Source organism: Syngnathus floridae, chromosome 4 (genome assembly GCF_059516105.1).
Source record: "Syngnathus floridae isolate MCC-2025c chromosome 4, RoL_Sflo_1.0, whole genome shotgun sequence".
In the NCBI taxonomy this organism is placed as follows: Eukaryota; Metazoa; Chordata; class Actinopteri; order Syngnathiformes; family Syngnathidae; genus Syngnathus; species Syngnathus floridae.
In genome coordinates this window covers 18,591,742-18,611,473 of record NC_142416.1, presented here as the reverse complement: position 1 = coordinate 18,611,473, position 19,732 = coordinate 18,591,742, and the positions used below count along the sequence as shown (strand labels likewise).

Here is a 19,732-nt window from a genome sequence, read left to right as displayed (position 1 = left end):
CCCCTCCCATCTAGCCGCATTCCTTTCACGAGGAGACCTCTCCATCCTGTCCCAGGAGTCTGTGTGTGTGTGTGTTTGTTGAAGCGAGTGTCCTACAGGCCTCGCCTCTGGTCACTTTATTAAAGTGTGTTTTAATTTACTCCTATGAGCCTCTGTGACACACACACACACACATACAGCAGCGTCTCCCGGGACATGGCTTATTAACTCTGCTCCTGTCCGTCACAGTGTGTGAACACTTATGTTTGTGTGTGCGTGTTTGTGTGTCCATGTGTGTTGAGGTGTGGGGGGGTGACAAAACATCCGAAGCGCATTCCTCAGTTTGGACACACGCACAAACACGTACACACTGCCATGGGTGTCAGTAGCACGGATGAGCAGAGGCCACGTAAAATGTCTTCTCGGTGACATACACACTCAAATGTAAGTATTTTTTGTTCGTTTTGGATTCCGCACACCAAATTTAGGAACGTGATTGACCCGATGGTTCAGCAATCATCAAAATGTCAAATCAAGTCATGCCCTCAAGTCCATCATCAAATTTTTGACTATCAATTTGTGCTATTTTTTGTTCCAGTGCTACAACTGTACACATATTTAGGTCTAATCGCAAGTTGTGTAAATCCAGATTTTTTTTTTGACAAACTCCAACTTGGATACATCTTCTCGCCATCAAAATCATCTTAACAGGCAGATTCCTCCTCAAAGGGCAACTTATCATTGAGGAAGGACTCCCCATATTGCTGAAGCGCTGTACGTCTCCATCGCCTATATTTCCTCCATAATTGATGTTTCGCAGGGGCCCTCTTGTAAATTATTCCGCGCTTGTGCGTCTGGCTATTAAATATGAAGGGAGGAGCTGCCGTGCGTCTCCAAAGGGAAGGCGGAGGAGTGGTGTCGGCCTGTCCTGAGGTCCTGCCTCGCTCTCCGCGCCAGAAGCTCCGGGGCACAGCCAGAGGGCCTTCTCCGTCTTCTTGTTTGTGTGTGTGTGTGTGTTACTGTGTTCGCACTACATGTGTGTGTGACTATGGGGTTTGTGTGCGTCCTTGGACCTGAAGTGGCCTGTTGAACACATGTCACTTGTTTGTGAAAAATGTATTACGAGGGCTGCAAAGGCCAACCAGAGTGGGGAGGGGGGGAGGCAAAGGGGGTGGTGGATGGGGGGGCACAGCTGTAGGGGATTAATGCCCAGAGTGGAGGAGTCAAAGCCGGAGGAATGTTCCCCAGCGCCGCCTCAGGAGGGAGGGCCTCAGATGTGTCGTGCACTGCACAATCTTTACCTGCATTAGAGAGGGGAGGGGGGGATGGATTTGTGTGTGTGTGTGTGTGTGTGGTGGGGGTATTCCATCTTTGTCATCACCCCTCACCCGTTCCTCAAGGCACTTTTGGTAGTGATCAGGCCGAGTTCACAAGACTTCTCCCGCTCCTCCCCGCCTGCTTTCCGTGTCACATTCTTTGTCTTGTGAGGGATGTGATTTATGGATACACACAGGAAGTTGTGTATGGGAACATGTGTGTGTGTGTCATTGGAGTTGCAGGCACCAGGAAGCCAAAGGGAGGCATCGGAAGGCAATCATATTATTGATCAGGGCCCAAAGACTGGTGTGTTTTCTCTTGAGCACTCCAGATGGTGGACTAAAGTCTAGCGCCTCCGACAGGTGAAACATCATATTGCAGGTCGTGAGTCATTTAACAGCCGCTGACGACGGGTGATGCCTGTCAGCGGCTGAGGCGAGGGATGTTGGGCACATCTGGACTGTATATATTCCGATGACAGGGGCATTTTTAGAAAAAAAATTGAAAGCTCACTTGGGAAGTGTACTCTAATTTATTCCTATAAAAATCATGAAGTCCAAAAATAAACCATAAAAAAAACCACAACTAATAAAAAGGCAACAGAAATGAGTCATTCGATCATTTCTAATAGTGGGTTATTGTTAGAAAAATAAAAGTGTGCTGACTCGGTTTTTTGGTCACGGTAATCCTCCAAGGTGGTTTCAAAGGCACCTGGAGTTAATCCCAAAGGTTCTTCAACTCCACATTCCGTCTTGGTTTCCTCCATCCCGTCACTCCTGCCCCCATACGTCAGGCGTTGACAGTCGTTCTGGACCAACCCCCTCATTTGGCCATGACATGTTCAATGGGGCCGCACTGATCGGCGGGGGGGGTTGACCGCCGATTTGGAGGGTCTGTTGTCGTCGATGATAAACCCGCCCGTGCGTCCTCCTGCTCGCCCGAGCGTACCTCCTCCTTGTTGGGAAGCACTCCACCTGGTCCGGACAATTACCCCCACATCCACTCGTCACCCCACGTCGCTCGCTGCCTTAACTCCCATTCCAGCCACTTAAGTCTTGACGGGTTAAAATGGATGCTTCAGTCACCCTCTGGCTCCCGCACTGTTATTACACACGAGGACGTCTGTTGACAGGCGGCGCCTTCTCGTCGTCATCTTGGACGTGTTGCTCGGAGGAATTTCCTAGGACTGCCGCTTGTCTATTTTTCAAAATGATAATGGCTTTGGCGCGAGGGGATTTGCGGCTAACCCGGCCGACGTCTCGTCCGGCCGCCAAGCGTTGACTCAGGGCGAGGGTGCAGCCGGGTGCAGCTGGGTGAGGCGAGAGGTTGCGCAAAGGTCGGCACATCCCGAGCCTCTCCCTGTCGCTCTCCGTGATGATGGCTTGCGAATGTCACATGACCAAACCCTGAAATCGGTTGTTGTCTTGGGTTTGTAAGAACGCTTGAAATAACATATTTATGTCAATGAGTAATTCCCCCCTAAAAAATCGATTTGTGCTTCAAACTCAGGTTGCTATCATAGCGACCTGCAAACACAAACAGCTCCTTCATCTCCACTTGCGCGCTTCCACGCTTCACAGCCGGGGAAAGTTCTCGCATCTGCTTTTATTCACGAGCATTTATTAGCATGACTCAACGCTTTCATGCTACCGCCAGCCGCTTTCAACGCGGCAAAATCCCCTCGTAGAACGCGTGATAAATAAATAAAGCACGAGCCGTTCCTCTCTCTAACGTTACCTTCTGCATCCAAAGCGGACACAAGGTGGGCATTAACGGGAACACATGCGGCGGCTCTTTAAATGGACTGACAGAAAACGTCGTGCGGGACAAATAGGAAGTCGAGACGGGTAGAGAGGATAAAAAAAAAAACGGGAGGGGAGCGATAAAGTGGTCAGCCAAGGAGTCGGAAGCGGCGTGGAGTTGTTGTTAGGTGTCTGGCTGTAACGGCGCGCCGCTCTTCCCCTGACACCTCCAAGAACTTATCATCCCTTGCATTCCTGCGCAGGGACACTCCCCTGCTTACTGACACTAAGCACTGTGTGTGTGTGTGTGTGTGTGTGTGTGTGTGTGTGTGTGTGTGTGCGCTTGAGTAATAAGGGCATACTGGCCTCCCTTCCCATGGACATCTGGCTGCAGATTTGTGTATGTGCACAAATGTGTGCGTGTGTGACAATATGAGTTGCGGTCAACTCCCGTTTATATCACGGAATATGTTCCTGAGCCTCCCACCAAAAGTTTAAAATCTGCAATAGAGAAATCTTATAATTGTAATATAACTTTAATTTAAATATATTTAAAATAGGGCCTGGTCAATTAATCGGCGGATATTGGCTCTTTTAAAATCGGCCAAAAAAAGTTTTTCTTTTTTTTTTCTTATAATCTTCTTAGATCTTATAATTGTAATATAACTTTAATTTAATTTAAATATATTTAAAGTAGAGCCTGGTCAATTAATCGGATGATATCGGCTCTTTTAAAATCGGCAAAAAAAGTTTTTCTTTTTTTTTTTAAAACATATTACAGCATAAGACCAATATAATGACAATTAAAACATTAACTGCCTAAAAATTGGACAGTAAACCTCAACTGAGACTGCAAAGCATGAGAATAGTTGGCAAACTGCACAAGACGTATCTCAAGTAGAGCAGAATTGTCGGAATAAGTCTCAAATCATGACTCACTGTATAAAAAAAAAAACACTCAATATAACAAGGCAACACTGTATATTAAATTCTGAGGAAAAAAAACAAAGTCCATTCTCCCTTCCCCATCTTAGCAGGTAGTGACAAAGGAATTTCCTGCCATTGAATAGCAACAGCGTCCTCTCGGGTGTGGTGATTGCACCGACTCCCTCGCTGATTGGTGAAGCCGCGTGGCGTGCGTGCCGGCTAAAAGGAAGCCCCCGTGTGAACTCTGCTGATTACGCCTCGTCTGCAAGGTCGCGCTTATAATGGAGGGTCGTCCAAACACGGAGAGCGACACGTCCGAGGGGGATTCCCTCAAGTCATTGTGCGCTCGGGGGACATTTCATTCTTTCCCGGCCATTTTGGTGGAATGCAAAGGCTAGACAAACTAAAAAATTGGGACACCTTTGGATATTGAGCTGACTCAAAATATTAGAAATGGCTCTTGATATGATGCAGTGTAGTTTTGGAGATAAAAAAAGAGGAAGCATTTTTAATAAGATCTCAGCAGGGAGGATTCCAGGACTTTGTTTCCATCCCGCGGCTAAAGTGGGGCCGATACAGAGAGGGGGCTGAGAAAACAATTCAGAAATACATTTTAGAATATCAAATATAATCCTAGATGACTTTAACTGGGGCTTCATAAAGTGGGTAAGAGCCCCCCCCAAACATCCACCCATCTCTGGAGCTCAAATATTTTAGCCTTTGCTAAATTAGCTATTTTAAATTTATAGTTACAATATCAATGAAAAATATTTCTTTTAAATTAAATTGGTGTACATTTTTACTCCCCCAAGTCATCGTTAACTCCAACAGTTGAATCAACGCAACTGGATTCTCTCAAACAGCGACCAAGCTATTAGGCTAACGATTAGCCGCAGTGTACCTAATCCTGCGGCGTGTACAGAGTGCATTAATTGCGGCCCGAAACACGCCACGTTAGCATACGCGGCATTACGCAAATGGATGGAACGAGATGCGTCGTTTTGCGCACAGCCCAGCAAATGTTTAATTGCCGTGCAAAGTTGCATTTCTCGAGATGGCCTCCTCCAGCGTCCATTAATCAGCGTCTGCGAGCGAAGGCGACGAGATGGGAAGGAAGAAGCGCTCGTAAAAAGCACACACGCTCCTGTAACTACAATGGCTTCGAGAGAGAGAGAGAGAGAGAGAGAGAGAGAGAGAGAGAGAGAGAGAGAGAGAGAGAGAGAGAGAGAGAGAGAGAGAGAGAGAGAAGAGCCACCCACTTTACCCCCACCCACCCGCAGGCCCACTCTTGTGCCAAGTGTTCTCCCACTGAAGCTTGTTGCGCCCTGCAGCCCTGGCGACGGTGCGCATGTTGCGAGCAGCCAAGCGGTGACTCAGCAGAGCACGGCGGGTCAGCCAGAAAAAAAAACAACAAAAAAAAAAAAACGCAGTAACATGCAGGCCACTTGTAACACGGGTGCTAAAACAGTCGCCGTGGGAAGAGTCGGAGGGGGTTTGAGGTGGGCCACACTCTGACGAATAAAGCAGCAATTTTCTCTTATGCTTTTATGACTATTTTTTTTATTTTTATCAAGATGGCACATGAATCACACTGGCAAGTTGCTACAGAGCACTTTTAAGATGGCTGAAATGTATGACAAGGTAACGCACAGCTTTGATAGACCAACTGTTGAGTTGTTAGTTAAAAAAACGTAAACAATTAATTTAAATCTCTGATTTTAAGACTTTTTTTTCGATATGTCGTTACGGAATTCATGATGCACATTGAGCTGAAGTTTCGCAAGATTCACATAAAAAAGACTTAGGGCGTATTTCATTCTTTTTAAAGCACAATGAAGATATTACTTTGAACTTTGAGATAATTTGACTGTCTTGTGTGTCGGGATGAATTTGTCTCTCCCAAAGTGTGTGTGTGTGTGTGTCCATACTGTAGCATGTGTCTTGAGCCCCCGTGCCCTCTCCTGTGCCCTCCTCTATCTCCACGCCTGGATGCTAACCGCTAGTGAAGGCTAGCCAATTATCCCCAATCAAGCTAGCCTCCGCGGAGCTGGCGCGAGAAGAAGCTCCCAGCAGAGCTTACACGAGTCATTATGGGGCACATCCTGACATTAACTGTACTTCTTTACCTCCTTCGTCTTCTCCTCCATGCGATCACATTGTCTCGCTCACTCCACGCCGGGCACTAATCAAAACCAAAATGGACGCACATGGAAGCTAATTTGTGGCTCGGCCGCGTAGTAGCGCGCTGAGGAAATATGGGCTTGATGATGGAGGAGTGGAGCGGAGTTCATGCGTGACGTCATTTGCGTGTTTGAGTGGAGGTACGTTGCAGCTAAGTTCATGTTATTATTTTCGATATTTTTTGTTAATGACAGGAAAAGCTATTTTGGACAAACAGAAGCCCAAAGAAAAGAATTTCTGGAAAAGGCTTGACTACAACAACCCGAAGATTAGCGAAAAAAGCAATGGAGAAACCTGACTTGACATTTAAATTTCACAAAAAAAAACAACTTTGTTAGTCAGGGATAATACAAAATAATGTAACTATGATAAAATAATAATAATGGGATTTTTATAGAATTTTTTTTTCAAACAAAATAAGGTGAAAATGGTCATTTGAGATGATATAATAAAATCTAAATAATAATATAACTACTTAATTATGTCATGTAATGTAATATAATAATACGGCATGATATGACAAAATAGACAAACTCACCTCAGGAACCACGTGACAGAAGAACCACGAGACCAGAGACGAAGCTGTTAATAAGGAAAAACAGTTTTAGTGTTAGTCAACTTTTTATACATTCGCACTTGCACACCACAAGATAACACATTTTTACAACAGTGACTTTCTGGCCATTGCATTGTAGAGCTCGACACTGGGGGTCGCAAGGGGTCACCGGAGGTCATATTGATCCACGGTGACATTGTGTGTCTGCGTGTTTGTGCTGTGAGACAGTCAGTCAAGATGGCCGAGGTGTGGTGCCTTGAGGTGATGTGTTTCATGCTGCTCCTGTCTTGTTGTGACAGGACCAGCATTAAATGGAGGGAGTCGGTGACTGAGCAGTGACAGGCCCCACCCTTCCATTGCCTCTGTGTGTGTGTGTGTGTGTGTGTGTGTGTGTGTGTGTGCCAAAACATCCACATTTTTCGCCTCGCTGGGACAAGACATGACAACTGCGTGACGCCACGTCCCACTGCTCATCAAGCCTTGCCGCTGTTATGTTAATGACAGCGGTAGCGACGCGTGCTAACATGCACCTATTCACTTCATTACCATACATAGCGCGGACATTAAAAAACGGGGTTGGGGGTGCTCGAGAATGGCCGATCAATCATGGGAAAAAAAATCATAGTGACAATCATGTCTGGTATCGAGTGACACAAACGATTTGGTCTCCCTTTCAGCAAAAAGACCAGCATTTTGTATTTTTTGGTATGAACTCGAATTAGCTGCTACGATGTCATTGAAAATGTGCCGCTAGTTCTTTTTATTGTGAAAATTTGAAATTAAACGTGTACACACACACAAAATATGAATACACACGGTGATATTATTATCCTCTTCTATGGCGCAAAATGAGTTTTGCCCCCAACTCCATTAAAAGGCGAGGCAAGCTCTCCCAAGACGCGGGCAGCCCATTTGCATGCCCTCGCGAGCCACTCGGCGGAAGCGAGGATCTCCTCCTCCTTCTTCGCTTCCGTCCCGGCGGAACGCGCAATAAGTGGGCCGATGACATTCACGGAGAAAGGAGTGACTCCTCTGCGCTCGGCCGTCAGATGCGGCCAGGCGTTATTGCCAATGACACGGGCAAATCAGCCGCAAATGGCCGCTAATTTGATTGACATCTGGGCCGCTGTCACCCGGCGAGGAATGCTCAGCGCCCGCGAGTGCACAAAGAGCCAGCTTTCGGATAAATCACTTCAAGTCCTGAGGGGCGCAGGAGAAGGGGGGGGGGTGTACTGTCTTCTTGTTGAGCCCCCCCCATCTCCTCCTTCCTACCGCCCAACCACCCACCCACCCACCACAGAGCCACTCGCCAGATTCTAATTGCGTGTGTCCTTCCTCTCCGCTGCAATTTTCCCATTACCGCCACAAGAGCGGGCGCACAGCTCATTTGAAGCGAGGTTGTCTCCCCCCCGAAAAACATGCGCCTCTGCGTTAACCCTTTGCTACCGCCATATGACCTCAGATTGTCATCATAGAAAATGTGTCAACAACAAAATAAAAAATGGCATCTTACTATCAATCATTCCCTTTGTGTTATTAAAAATATTTGGGCCAAAGATATGGCTAGTCGAGACAATCTTATAAAAACTATTAACTTGTGGTTTACTTAAAAAAAAAGATAAAATAACAAAAGAAAGCAAACGGAAATGTATCTGTACTAGTTTAGATAGGAAACTTATGGTGCCTCACTAGACAGCGCCTCTGCTGGTTGCAAACAAGTACTGCGCTCCTTTTCATTCCTTCTAAATGTGCTAAATTAACACAAACCGAATGATTCTGAAGGATCAATTTTAACTTTTTCTTGTCTCTTTTTTCTCTTCCATGTGTCTCCCGTTGCTTCTTCAAAAAAGGTAAGTTTATTTTGAAGTTTCTTAATGACACCAGGCTGACAAGCGCCAACATGCACGCACGCCTCTTTCAGTGACGCACACACAGCATCAAGTCTCGTCTTTCTTTCCCCTCGCACTTCTAAGTTATACGTGTGTGTGTGTTTGTGTGATGCTGGATGATGCCAAGAGCAATGCCCAAGGCAAACAGCAGCGGCACCCATGGCAATGAAATGCTAATAAGTAGCGTGTCATTTCAACGGATGCGCCACGTGTGTGCGCCGCATAGATAAAATCTTGAAATACTCTCGCAAACATATGCACATGGCGTGATTTTTTTTTAACAGCTTACCTGTGATTATTAAGTTGCTGACATGTGACAGGTCGATAAAAGAGGTGAAGATTTACAGAATTAGGCACACCATGTGTACGCTGCTAAAAGGTTTTGCTAAGTGAAAGTGGAATTTAAGAAGTTGATTATAGATAAATTAATGCGTTGTACTACAACTATTGATGCGATTAAGTAACACAATAATGTTGGAATTCACATTCAGTAAAGTTTTGAATTCGTCTATCTTCTCTCGTACTAACTAGCTAGCGCTAAGCTAACCTGACCTTTTCATTAGAATTTAAAAACAAATGACTATTGTCTAAGATTTATGACAATTCAAGGAAAATACTTCAACATTTTGCAAAATGAAGTATTTTTAAATATATATTTCAACAAAGTTAAGAAGTGACAACTGTATTTTAAAAAATTTGGGCGCGAGTAATTTCACTTTTCCTGAAAATTAATATCAGTTCATCGGCCTCTAACCAATCGAACTAATCGGTATTAACCCTGAAAAAAAATCAAATGTTCTAATTGTCGTACAATGCTTTGAGCAAATATTTTTAAATGCACGCATCTAACCGCAATGCACTTTAAATGCAATTTAAACTTGGCTTGCTAACGCTAGCAATGTCCGACACATTTCTTTTCTATAGATGGATGAAGGCTGGTTAACTCAGGGTTGGGTGAATGGGGGGCAAAGCTGTACAAGGTGGATGGTAAAAGTAATATCTTCAAGACATAAAACCATGTTTTTAAAAATAAAAATGTCCCCAACCCCCCCCTCCCCAGTTGCAACACAATATGCGGCGTGGAGATGAAGACAGGATGTTGTCCATTAGTCAGCTGCTGCGGCAGTCTAAAGAAGCCACCCTCCTGGCCCTTAATGGCCTCTAGACAATAATCGCTACCTGCACTTCTTATCCGTTCCCCCATTCATTAGGACGTGACATGCTTTCACTGGAGCCACCGGCGCTCGCGTCCGCTCCCTGCTCCTCGTCAAAGCTTCTCGGCGTGCCATTGTGCCGCCAAAGTGAGTTTTTTTTTTTTCCCCCGCACGCGTCGTCTCCTTTGCTGCCCTCCGCGTTTCTTTAACTCCCTTCTCAGCACCTCGCCAAGTTACTCGGAGGGGTCGCTTTTATCACACCTGGCGGATCACAGCGCCGGCAACTAATGGTTGGATCGCGCCGAATGTTTTTGTGTAGCGGCCTGACCTGTTTTGCTTATGTCTAGGCGATGAAAAGCAGCTAGTGTCACAATTAGGGTCCCCAATAACACACAAAAAAAAGAATGTGTGTGAGAGCAAGAGATGGCGATGAATGAAGGGTCTTGTGGGTCTTCCACCTCATCTCAGGTTAATGGAAAATATTATCACACATACTGCTACTCAGTCAGAGTGTCACTTTCTGATGGAGGCACTTTGTTACACACACACACACACACACACACACACACACACACACACACACACACACACACACACACACACACACACACACACAAATGGCCAGTTCCAACCCAAAGTTGTTTAGCAACTGTACAAGTTGTGTCCTCATGCAGCAATTTGGTAGCTTGTAGCATCCACTCAAAAAAGGCCTTGAAAGAAATATTTTGTCAGATTGTTTTTCCTAAATGTTTGGCACTAACGCCGATTGACAGTCGCCCCGCCCCCCGTCTTCGATTGCGGCCAGGCCAACAAGCTCCACAAACACACGCACGCGCCATCTACTGGCGGCGGCTTCACTCTTTGGCCGGCCGTGCGTAGCGGTGGTCCGATGGAGGCCAGGCTGCAGTTTGCACCGCAAAACCTCTCCGAGACGACACGCGGAAACAGCGGCGGTTTCGGGTTAGGAACGGGACACCGGAGCTTTGTGTTGTATCATTCCTCTGACTTCTCACCACATCCTCTTTGTCAGGCCTAACGCGAGGAAACACACGCTGGAGAATATACGACCTTCTGCAGTTCCAATTTCCATGCGTGAATTGCATTGTGTCGCTAGCTTTCGCTTGTTTTTTCTTTTCCGCCGGAATGTAAGATTTGATACGTGTCGGTTTTGAAGCTGCTTTTCTATCTCCTTGGAGTGTCTGCCAAACATGTGGATGCTGCCAAGTAGGGCGCCTCAGGAACCACCCACTTCTGTTTTTCCACGGTTCAATGGTTGACGAGAAGAGCGTTTGTCCTGAAAATCAGGGCGCGTTTCTTACATCATTCTTCCATGTTATGGTGAACAAATCCAAATGAGGTTGCCTTTTGGCCTTTTCATCCACTTTAGTTTTGATATCTTTGGTTGGTATTTGCTTAAGAAAATTCATTTACATGATTTTTTTGGTCAATTTTTGACATTCTTGTGTTGAGTGACAGTTAACACTAGAATAGGTGGAATTAATTCCATCCATCCATCCATCCATCCATCCATCCATCCATCCATCCATCCATCCATCCATCCATCCATCCATCCATCCATCCATCCATCCATCCATCCATCCATCCATCCATCCATCCATCCATCCATCCATCCATCCATCCATCCATCCATCCATCCATCCATCCATCCATCCATCCTCTTCCGCCTATCCAGGGTCGGGTCGCGGGGGCAGCAGCTTTTTTAATTTTAATGGAACTTAAAAAAAACTGTGCACCTTAAGTGCAACACAAACTATTATTAAAAAGGCTTAGTTAACAATAATAATAATTTAAAAATGTTTATTAATATTATTGCATAAAGTTTTTTGTCATTATTTTAATTATTATTTGATTATATTTCAAATTAAGTCCTATTTTTTCACCATATATATATATTTTATATATTATCCACATCTTTTGAGGTGCAGTCCCACCAGTAGTTCTGTTTATTAGTGTTTGCCCGTGTGTGCGTGTTGCGATGCTGTTGTGCCACCGTGTTGTGATGAGATCAGCAGGAAACAGCACCTCCCCTCCACTCGCCTCAGAGGTCCCAGCATCATTACCGGCAACGGCTGCCGAACGACGCCTTATCTGGCTGATACGGTGACAGCCACTCCGCCAGGACGGACACGCGCGTTTATGCGCTGCACACACACAAAAACGCTCGGCGCCGTACTCTGGGAGCTCACCAATCTTGGCGGAGTCGTCCCATGTGGGTTGGGCTTGAATGAGGCGGCGGCCCACGCCATGTGTGTCGGGTGACAGGGGGAAGATTGAAAATGTGGTTCTAATGGGCCGTCAAGGTGGGCTTCAAGCTTGCGTGTTTGAAAGGAATACACACTTAGAAATGCTGTTTTTTTTTTGCTAACCCAATCGTTGGCTAGCTGTGGCTATCACGCAGCGATACTGTTAGCATGTTTCGCACATGCCTTTGATTTGTTAGCTAGTCATTTAAAATAAGTGCTCAGGTGGGAGCTTGGCCTGGTTGGGGGGGGGGGTCTTTGTGAGTTACGTCCGTTCATTTTAGTATCTGAAAAGTGGTGGGGCCCCAGCACCCGGTTGGCCTAGCGTGCTAACATGCCGGGTCGCTCACATAAACGCTACTGCATGGCCACTCGGTTGAGTCGCGTCTGCTATTTGAACTCCGCGAAAGAGCCAAGATTTTATTTGATGATTTACTCGCTCCTGCTTTTGTGTGTCGCCGTGACCGTTTACACCTGCTAAAACGCTCAAAAGCGATTTCAAAACGACTCCCGCTCAGCTGCGGCTTTTCAAATGATTAATTTCAAGTAAATGCGTTTTTCGTTGCGTTCTTTATGTGCCGTCACCCTCGTTCAGTCGCGCCGCCGTCGGCTCTTTTTATGACATCTATAAACAGGAAGGTAATTTACGAGTGGGGAATACGGTTAAAGGAGGAGTGTGTTTTACATTGCAAAAGTGCCACAAATTTTGCTTTGAGCAGCTAAGTTGAAGACGACTATGCGTGTCTGCGGGTCACTGTAAGGTGAAACGTTTATGGTGAAACGAGCCATATTTGGTAGCAGAAATGGAGATGGATTTCTTTCTTTTCACTACTGGATGTGTGAGAGTGGTCGATGTCTTTTGGGTTCTCAAACGGAAGGCACAAATTTTAGCTAGCAGTCTCTAATGCTAATCATTTCTCGTATTTGGCAAATGTGAAAGAAGATGCAAAGTTGTAACCCAACTCAAGATAATTCGATGCGTCTGTCTTTGTGAAGTAGTCATAGTGAACGTTTAAAAGACTGTGAAGTAAGTTAAAAGTAGATAAATAAAATGTGTTTTGTATTAATTCGTACTAGCGCCACCGTCAACACATTTGCGTTCAAGAAAAAGTGATGACAGCATCTGACGTTTCTCTGTGCCAGCTGGTGTCAACCTGCTCTCAACGTTTCACGTTTTTTTTTTTTTTTTTACTTGTCTGGTCCTCGTCTTTGCCTTCTCCTCGCTCCATTTGCTATAGCAGTGTAGCTTGCAGGGAGGGATTACCATTACCTGAGTCGTGCCGAGTCATGCGACAAAAAGACAGCACCTAATTTTACCTAGCTTAGGGCACGGGTGGACCGATAAAAAGAAACACTCCTTGAAATTCCTGGGCTTGTTGGGGAATGCTTTGGTTTGGTGAATGAACATCTGCTCAAACCCTTTAGAAAAAAAAATGTAAACGCAGATTTGGCGTTATCTGGAGAATGTCACAAAATCCTTATTATATTCCAGTTACAAATAGCTTACAAATTACATGCTTAGCCACTAGAACCAAGGTTATTTATAGTTAACCAAAACTAACAAATGATCTAAAACCAAAACATTTTTATCCAATAAATAAAACAAGAGTGCTTAAAAATGGTGAATGAATAAAATATGACTATATTTTCAAATTATAAAACTAAAATGTCACCAGGGGCGGAGCTACGCGGTGGCCAGGGGTGGCCAATTCCACTCGTTGATATTTTCTGGCAGCCCTCCTGGCTACGTCCACCCACAGGGAAAAAATATATCTATGATTTTTCTGCCTTTTTCACATGGATGCAGTATTATAAGTCTACTTAATACGCTACCACTAGTTATTTTATATTAACGCCATATTTTAACACAGCAAATACTCCATACAATGCACATCAAAAAACTAACACAAATCCAAAAACGGACTAATATTGTACCTTTTCTAAATAATATGACTTTCTTCAGGCTTGAGCCAACACAGAGACATTGATAACGATATTTATTTGTTAAAGCTGACGCCCTAATGGCGGTGTGCTTTTTGCTTCCTCATGATGTGGACCAACATGCAGCTGTGCCGAGCTTCATTGATTTCAGGGACACTTAGCCAAGCGCAATCACGTCATTACTTTTGGACGGCGATGTGACGCCCTCGTGCAGGTAACAACCTGTCTTGTCTGCCTGGCGCAGCTGCTCTGAGTCACTTTTATTTTATTGACATTCTGGAACGGTGGCTTCGAATGAATGCATGGCAAAGAGAATACGTGTGTGACCAGAGATGGGTCCTATATGGAAGCAATTACACGCAGCCCTCAGACACCCACAGAGTCGCTCACTTTGGGCCAAACGGAATGCACTATCCCCCTCCACCGTCTTTCTCTTTCTCACTTTCACTCTCTTTCTGGACTTAATTACTTTCACATGAGTTCCAAAAAAAAAAAGGGCAAGGTAAAATGCTGTTCTTTTGGGGGGGCAATCGTAGGGTACAGCTATTTGTGCTCATGAGGGAGCAGGGTCCCGTGTTGACTTGAGTTTTGTGGATTTTGGCAGGGCGGCAAAACTGATGTCGCAAGATGTTTTGTTTCATCCGACACGAAGATAAAGCTGCAGTGATCAAAGCGTCCTCACACCCGAGCTCTTGATAGCTAGGCTATACATTCGGGACACTGGGGTGCACTTTTGCATTTATCAAGTTTAGTCAAGTTCTGAGTTGTTAATTTTTGTGTTTAATCATCAAAATTTACCCACAAGTAATGCGGAAATCATTTTAGGCTATTTAGCATCATCGCAAAGTTTTAAATTAGCAATCAAACAAAGTGACGCCTAAAAATGGCCGAAAATGAGCCGCAAAGGTTATCCAGGTAACAGCTAGTCAACGCTTCACTCTCATTGGCTGACGCCCACATCACTCACCAGGTGAAGCCCCGCCTTCTAAACAATAAAATCTAAGGATGGCAAGCCCAAATGGACAAAAATAATGAATGTCCAGAGTTCACTCATCGAGGTTTTGCCATCTTCAAACACTTTGTGCCTCCCGCAAAATTTGGCGCGTGGCAAGGCCAAACATTCCCTTCGTGTGAGTCCTAGAGTGGTTCGTCAGCAGAAGGACCCCAGATTGCGGCCGGCCGCATCGCCGCCCGCCTGCGTTTGGGAGCGTGCCCGCACCCCCTCCGTCTCCGTAACCTTGGTTTGCTCCCTCGTCTCTGTTTGCGAATTCCTGCCGTGCCATTAGGACCGCTCTGTCCCCAGCAAAATAAGTTACTGGACTGGCTGGTGAGAAAATTGAAGCAGAAGGCTTCAGCTTCTGCTTTCGGGCAAATAAATAAGGCGTCATTTGACAGAACTGCTTGAGCGCTATTTAGCGAGACAAAAAGAGGCCGGGGAGCGCGGAGCTTGGAGTGTGTGTGTTATTTCAAACAGGCAGCCAAGGTCAAGAGTCAACGAGAAGTGACTTTTAATGACCAATAATTGCTTACTTCAAAGAGCCGCAAGGAGCAGAAATACTGTAGCAAGCGAAACCGACAAAGTCGCCCACCCCCGAGAGCCATGTAAGAAAAACACGTCAAACAAACTATGGAGTCTGACACTCCATCAAGACAGACATTCCTCAAGCTGTCATTTCAAAGGCCAAGGAAGAAGAAATAAGCAGAAAAATCCACCGTTTTTATCCGTCTCAGCGGCGGCCATTTTGTCCTGTACTGCCACCTGCTGTCAACTGATGTTGACGTCATATTTGGACACGTGATATTCGTTGATCTAACAAGGTTGGGATGGCAAGGACATTTCCTTTTTGATTTTAACGTGATTCGGTTAACAAAACAACAGCGACATAGCGTTGCTTTGAAAGTTCAATCTGAAGCGGTACGCTAGCACTCATGAGCGTATCGTATAGATAAGGCCGATGGCATACGTCGATAAAGGTCGCCGAGGCTTTTAGAAAGAGCGTTTGAGGCTCCGGGAACCGTGGCTGTGTTTTGTGTCTGCCAACACCCAGACGCGGCGGCTGTGTTTAGCCTTCGCTGCTAGTTGTGCTGTCTAAGGAATTTCCCCGCTGGCTTGAGTCATTTGCAGTTATGTCTCCCTCGCTTGTGCTTTCTTTCCACTTTCTCTCAGCTCTCTCGCTCCCTCCCGAGCCTGGCTGAAAATCATCTGTTGCGTGCTTCTCGTAAAAATGACTTCCTCTTGAAGTTACAAGACATTTGTAATTGGAGATTCCGATCTGGATGGTGTAAAAAATCACCAGCTATTACTCAATAATGTACTTTTATGAGGGTGGTGGTGATTCATTTGTTCCCCTAAAAAAAGATTCTGTCTATCTCCCTAGCTACCTAGCTATTTAGAGCTAGCTATCTAGAGCTAGCTAGCTAGCTACCGTAGCAATCCAGATGTACTGTAAACACCTGGACTTGGTTCTAAAAAGAATAAAGTAAATAAAATAAACAAGTCCACCGTGGTCAACTTGTGTCTCTCTGTGCGCGTGTTAAAAGTGTTTGCCCGATACTTGACTGCATCGCGGCGCCACCGATGGCCATCGCTGAGTCAGCCATTTTTTTAAACGACACGCTCCAGCTTTCAGCCCGCCCCGCTGTTCCGCCCGCTGCTTTCCCTCCCTTCCTTCGCCGCCACTTCCTCCATCTGCTCTCGTGCGTGGGAGAATTTCATATCGATATTTTTTTTCCCCCTGCACACATAAATGCATCATGTGCGGGATTAAGGACTGTGTACTGTACTTTCTCTCTGTCCAATCTGCTTTATTTGTGTTTGTGCGCCCTCAGCTACAGGGCAACACATGTCCACTGTTCAGTGAAACACAGGAATGGAATTTTAACCACAATGAGGCTATTTCTTTTGCTAATTAATCCCAATAAAATTGTATTCACATGGTGTCAAGCACTCATGTTGAAGCAACAGGTGGCGCTCTGACTTGTGAGTCCGTTGAAGCCAATCAGAGATCTGAAGAAAGTAAATACTAGAAAAAAATATTTGTATAAAGTTTGGTATTTTAGTAATGTTTTGTGTCTTCTTCCTCTCTTTTTGGACCACACATGCCCCCCCCCCAAAAAAAATGGCGGCCGTGGCAACACTTTGGCACGGCTACTTCCTATTTGGAAAACCGTAATTATTCATTGGGCGAGTGATGCCTTCCAGGGGTGCAAGATTGATTGGCTTTGATATACGGCGTGGTGTAATCCGTCTTTGACGGTGGGGCACCTGTCCAAATTGGCAGGAATCGTAAAAAAAAAGAAGGTTGGCTTATATTTAAAGCATAAAGCGAGTTGGGGATAGCTGAAAAAAACGATTTAAATTCACGAAACTTTCAAACTTCACTGTGGACGTCGCATTTAGGCTCGAGATGATAACCCGAAAATGGATGGATGGGTGTCATATTTTTTCCTTTTTTTTGCCAAGAACACAAAGTGCTTTTTTTCCAATTCAACATTTTTAAGGCCTTTCCTGTTTTGTTCTTAAGACCAGAACAGACCTCCTCGCTTGTCTCGTTTCTCACGACTAAAAAAAAAAAAAAAAATTAAAATAAAGAGTGCGTCTTGGATGAATCCTCTGGCGCGAACATGGCACGACTTAAAAGGCTCTGATTAGGCTCGCGCGTCCCGCAGGTTGGCTGCGAAGGAACTCGTCACACATGCGCCGTGCCCACTCGCACCCCCGGGAGCCTCACTGTGTGTTAATTAAAGGAGTCTCCGCTTGCAATTAGACGGCGAAGCTACACACACATACACACACACACATAAAATGAAGGGCAACCACTGGCAGGCAAATGGTTTTCACACTGCCACTGTGTCCTGTTTTCTCATACATGAACTCACTTGTGCTGTTGTGATCAAAACGTTTTATTTACCTATTACTGCGTCGAAAGAAACAGCTCTAATTAACATTGATTACATTAGCAACCGATTTACAAAATGATTGAAATTATAATTGTGCTGATTTTTGGACCTTGTTGAAAACAGTCGAAACGATTTGCCGATTTTTTTTTCCGATTAATTACCCTTTGTTGTTTTGTTTGCGTTTAGAAAGTTGAAGCAGCTTCAAAACCACTGCACTACCCTTTCGAAAAAGTTGAGCTTAGCCTAGCATCCGCATTTAAAAGGATCATATTGAATAACGTGGTTTTATCTGTGCCCTTGTTCCCGACTCGTAACGTTGTAGCAAAGCGAGCCAAATGGCCCATCATCCGAGTCTCCTGATGTGGCCAATTAAAGAAGAGCTCGGTCTTGGTGTGCTCCAACCTTGTCCTCAGGAAATCAAGGCCAGGTGCAACCTAAGTGAACAAAAGCCCACTTTAGCACATTCGACCAACGGCCCCCACCCTCACCCCTCCCTCGGAAGCTGTCAGAAGGCACCCGCACACACCCGCACGTCGGCTCGCCGATGTTCACAGTGACTTGGCGCTGTCAACTGGGCGGCGATGCCGCTTAGCGTCGTTATTTATTTATCGGCGACGATGGCCGCGATGACAGGGCCACTCACTCTCGGAAAGCCTTTGAGGCTCCGCAACGCCCCTTCAAGCCGTAGCGTAAAAATTTTAAGAGCCCCGGGCCCAGTTTGATGATTTTGACGGGAGTTAGCATGTAGTGGAGTTGTCGGGTGCATTCAGGGGGCTAAATGTTCTAATGCTTTTACCCTCTCGCCGCATGTGTGTGTGTGTGTGTCTCAAAGTGAAGCGAAGTGTCACTTAATAATTTAGCCGCCGGTTTCGTCCCCTTCACCATGCATCCATCCATCCATTCACAGCCCCTTTATGTCTGTCGCCTCTGGGGATGCCGAGGCCATCGGTCTGCCTCTGCGGGGCTGATGGAACAAGACCAGACGGAGGACGGACGCTAAAATGAGGACAGGCAGAACGAAAAACAAAAATGAGGTTTGGGATGGATGGGAAACGTTAAGTAGCAGTTTTAGCTAACATAAAAAGAAGCTAACCTGCACTCGGTTTGCTATTTTTGTATTTTTACTTTACTCGTTGGGGGCAAAAATTAGGTTTGGGATGGATGGGGAACATTTTTAGCTAGCATAAAAAGAAGCTAACCGCCACTCGGTTTGCTATATATTATTGTTTGCCTTGCACATTTTGTCTTCAAATTCAGGTTCTATATTTCGCTCATTTTTTACAAATACGTTGTCCTGTGTGGAAGTGGTTCCCAGACGCGTGTCAAACTAAAAGCCTTCATGGCAAATCTGCGGCTACATGTGCGCTAATCAAATAACGCAGCTCGGCGGCAGCGTGCAAGCGTGCATGAATACGTGAGAGCTTTCAACAAAGGCTCTCAATGCCAGTGACCTCCGATATATTTTAATACCACTTGATGTTCACTTAACCCGCACTCTCTCGCTTGTAATTGAAACCTGATGGCGGGGCCTTTATTATTTCTGCTTTTTTTTTCTCCCCCCTTTCAACACTTTTTTTTTAGACTTGACGATACAATATGAGCCTATAGAGTAACTTTTATTTTAAAGCTATGGCACGTCTGAAGATTATTGGACTATTTTTAGTCATTGGCATTTTTGGGCTTGTCTCGTTTTTATCTTACATAATGTTTGTAATAATTTGTTCTATTATGTAATTTTTTATTTGAATTTTTGGGCTAATTTTGTGTTCCACTTTGACATTCAGGGTATCCTCAACTTCAGAAATTATCCTATAAGTCCAAATGATCTATTCGGTACAATAAAAAAACTTTTAAAAATTTAAATAGTTTCTTTTTGGGCAAGTGC

The 19,732-nt window shown here is 45.1% G+C and overlaps 2 protein-coding genes across 4 annotated transcripts in view; one reads left to right on the top strand and one right to left on the bottom strand.

The window, feature by feature from the left end:
* cntln (centlein, centrosomal protein) overlaps positions 1 to 19,732 on the bottom strand; it is a 224,174-nt gene that overhangs the window by 79,318 nt on the left and 125,124 nt on the right. For all 3 annotated transcript variants that reach the window (XM_088374818.1, XM_088374817.1, XM_088374819.1), the window contains one exon: positions 6,685 to 6,728. The gene's annotated coding sequence lies outside the window, so the exon portion shown is untranslated. The remainder of the gene's footprint in view (positions 1 to 6,684; positions 6,729 to 19,732) is intronic.
* The window catches only part of bnc2 (basonuclin zinc finger protein 2), a 105,056-nt gene that overhangs the window by 17,494 nt on the left and 67,830 nt on the right, over positions 1 to 19,732 (top strand). The gene's annotated exons all lie outside the window — the stretch shown is intronic.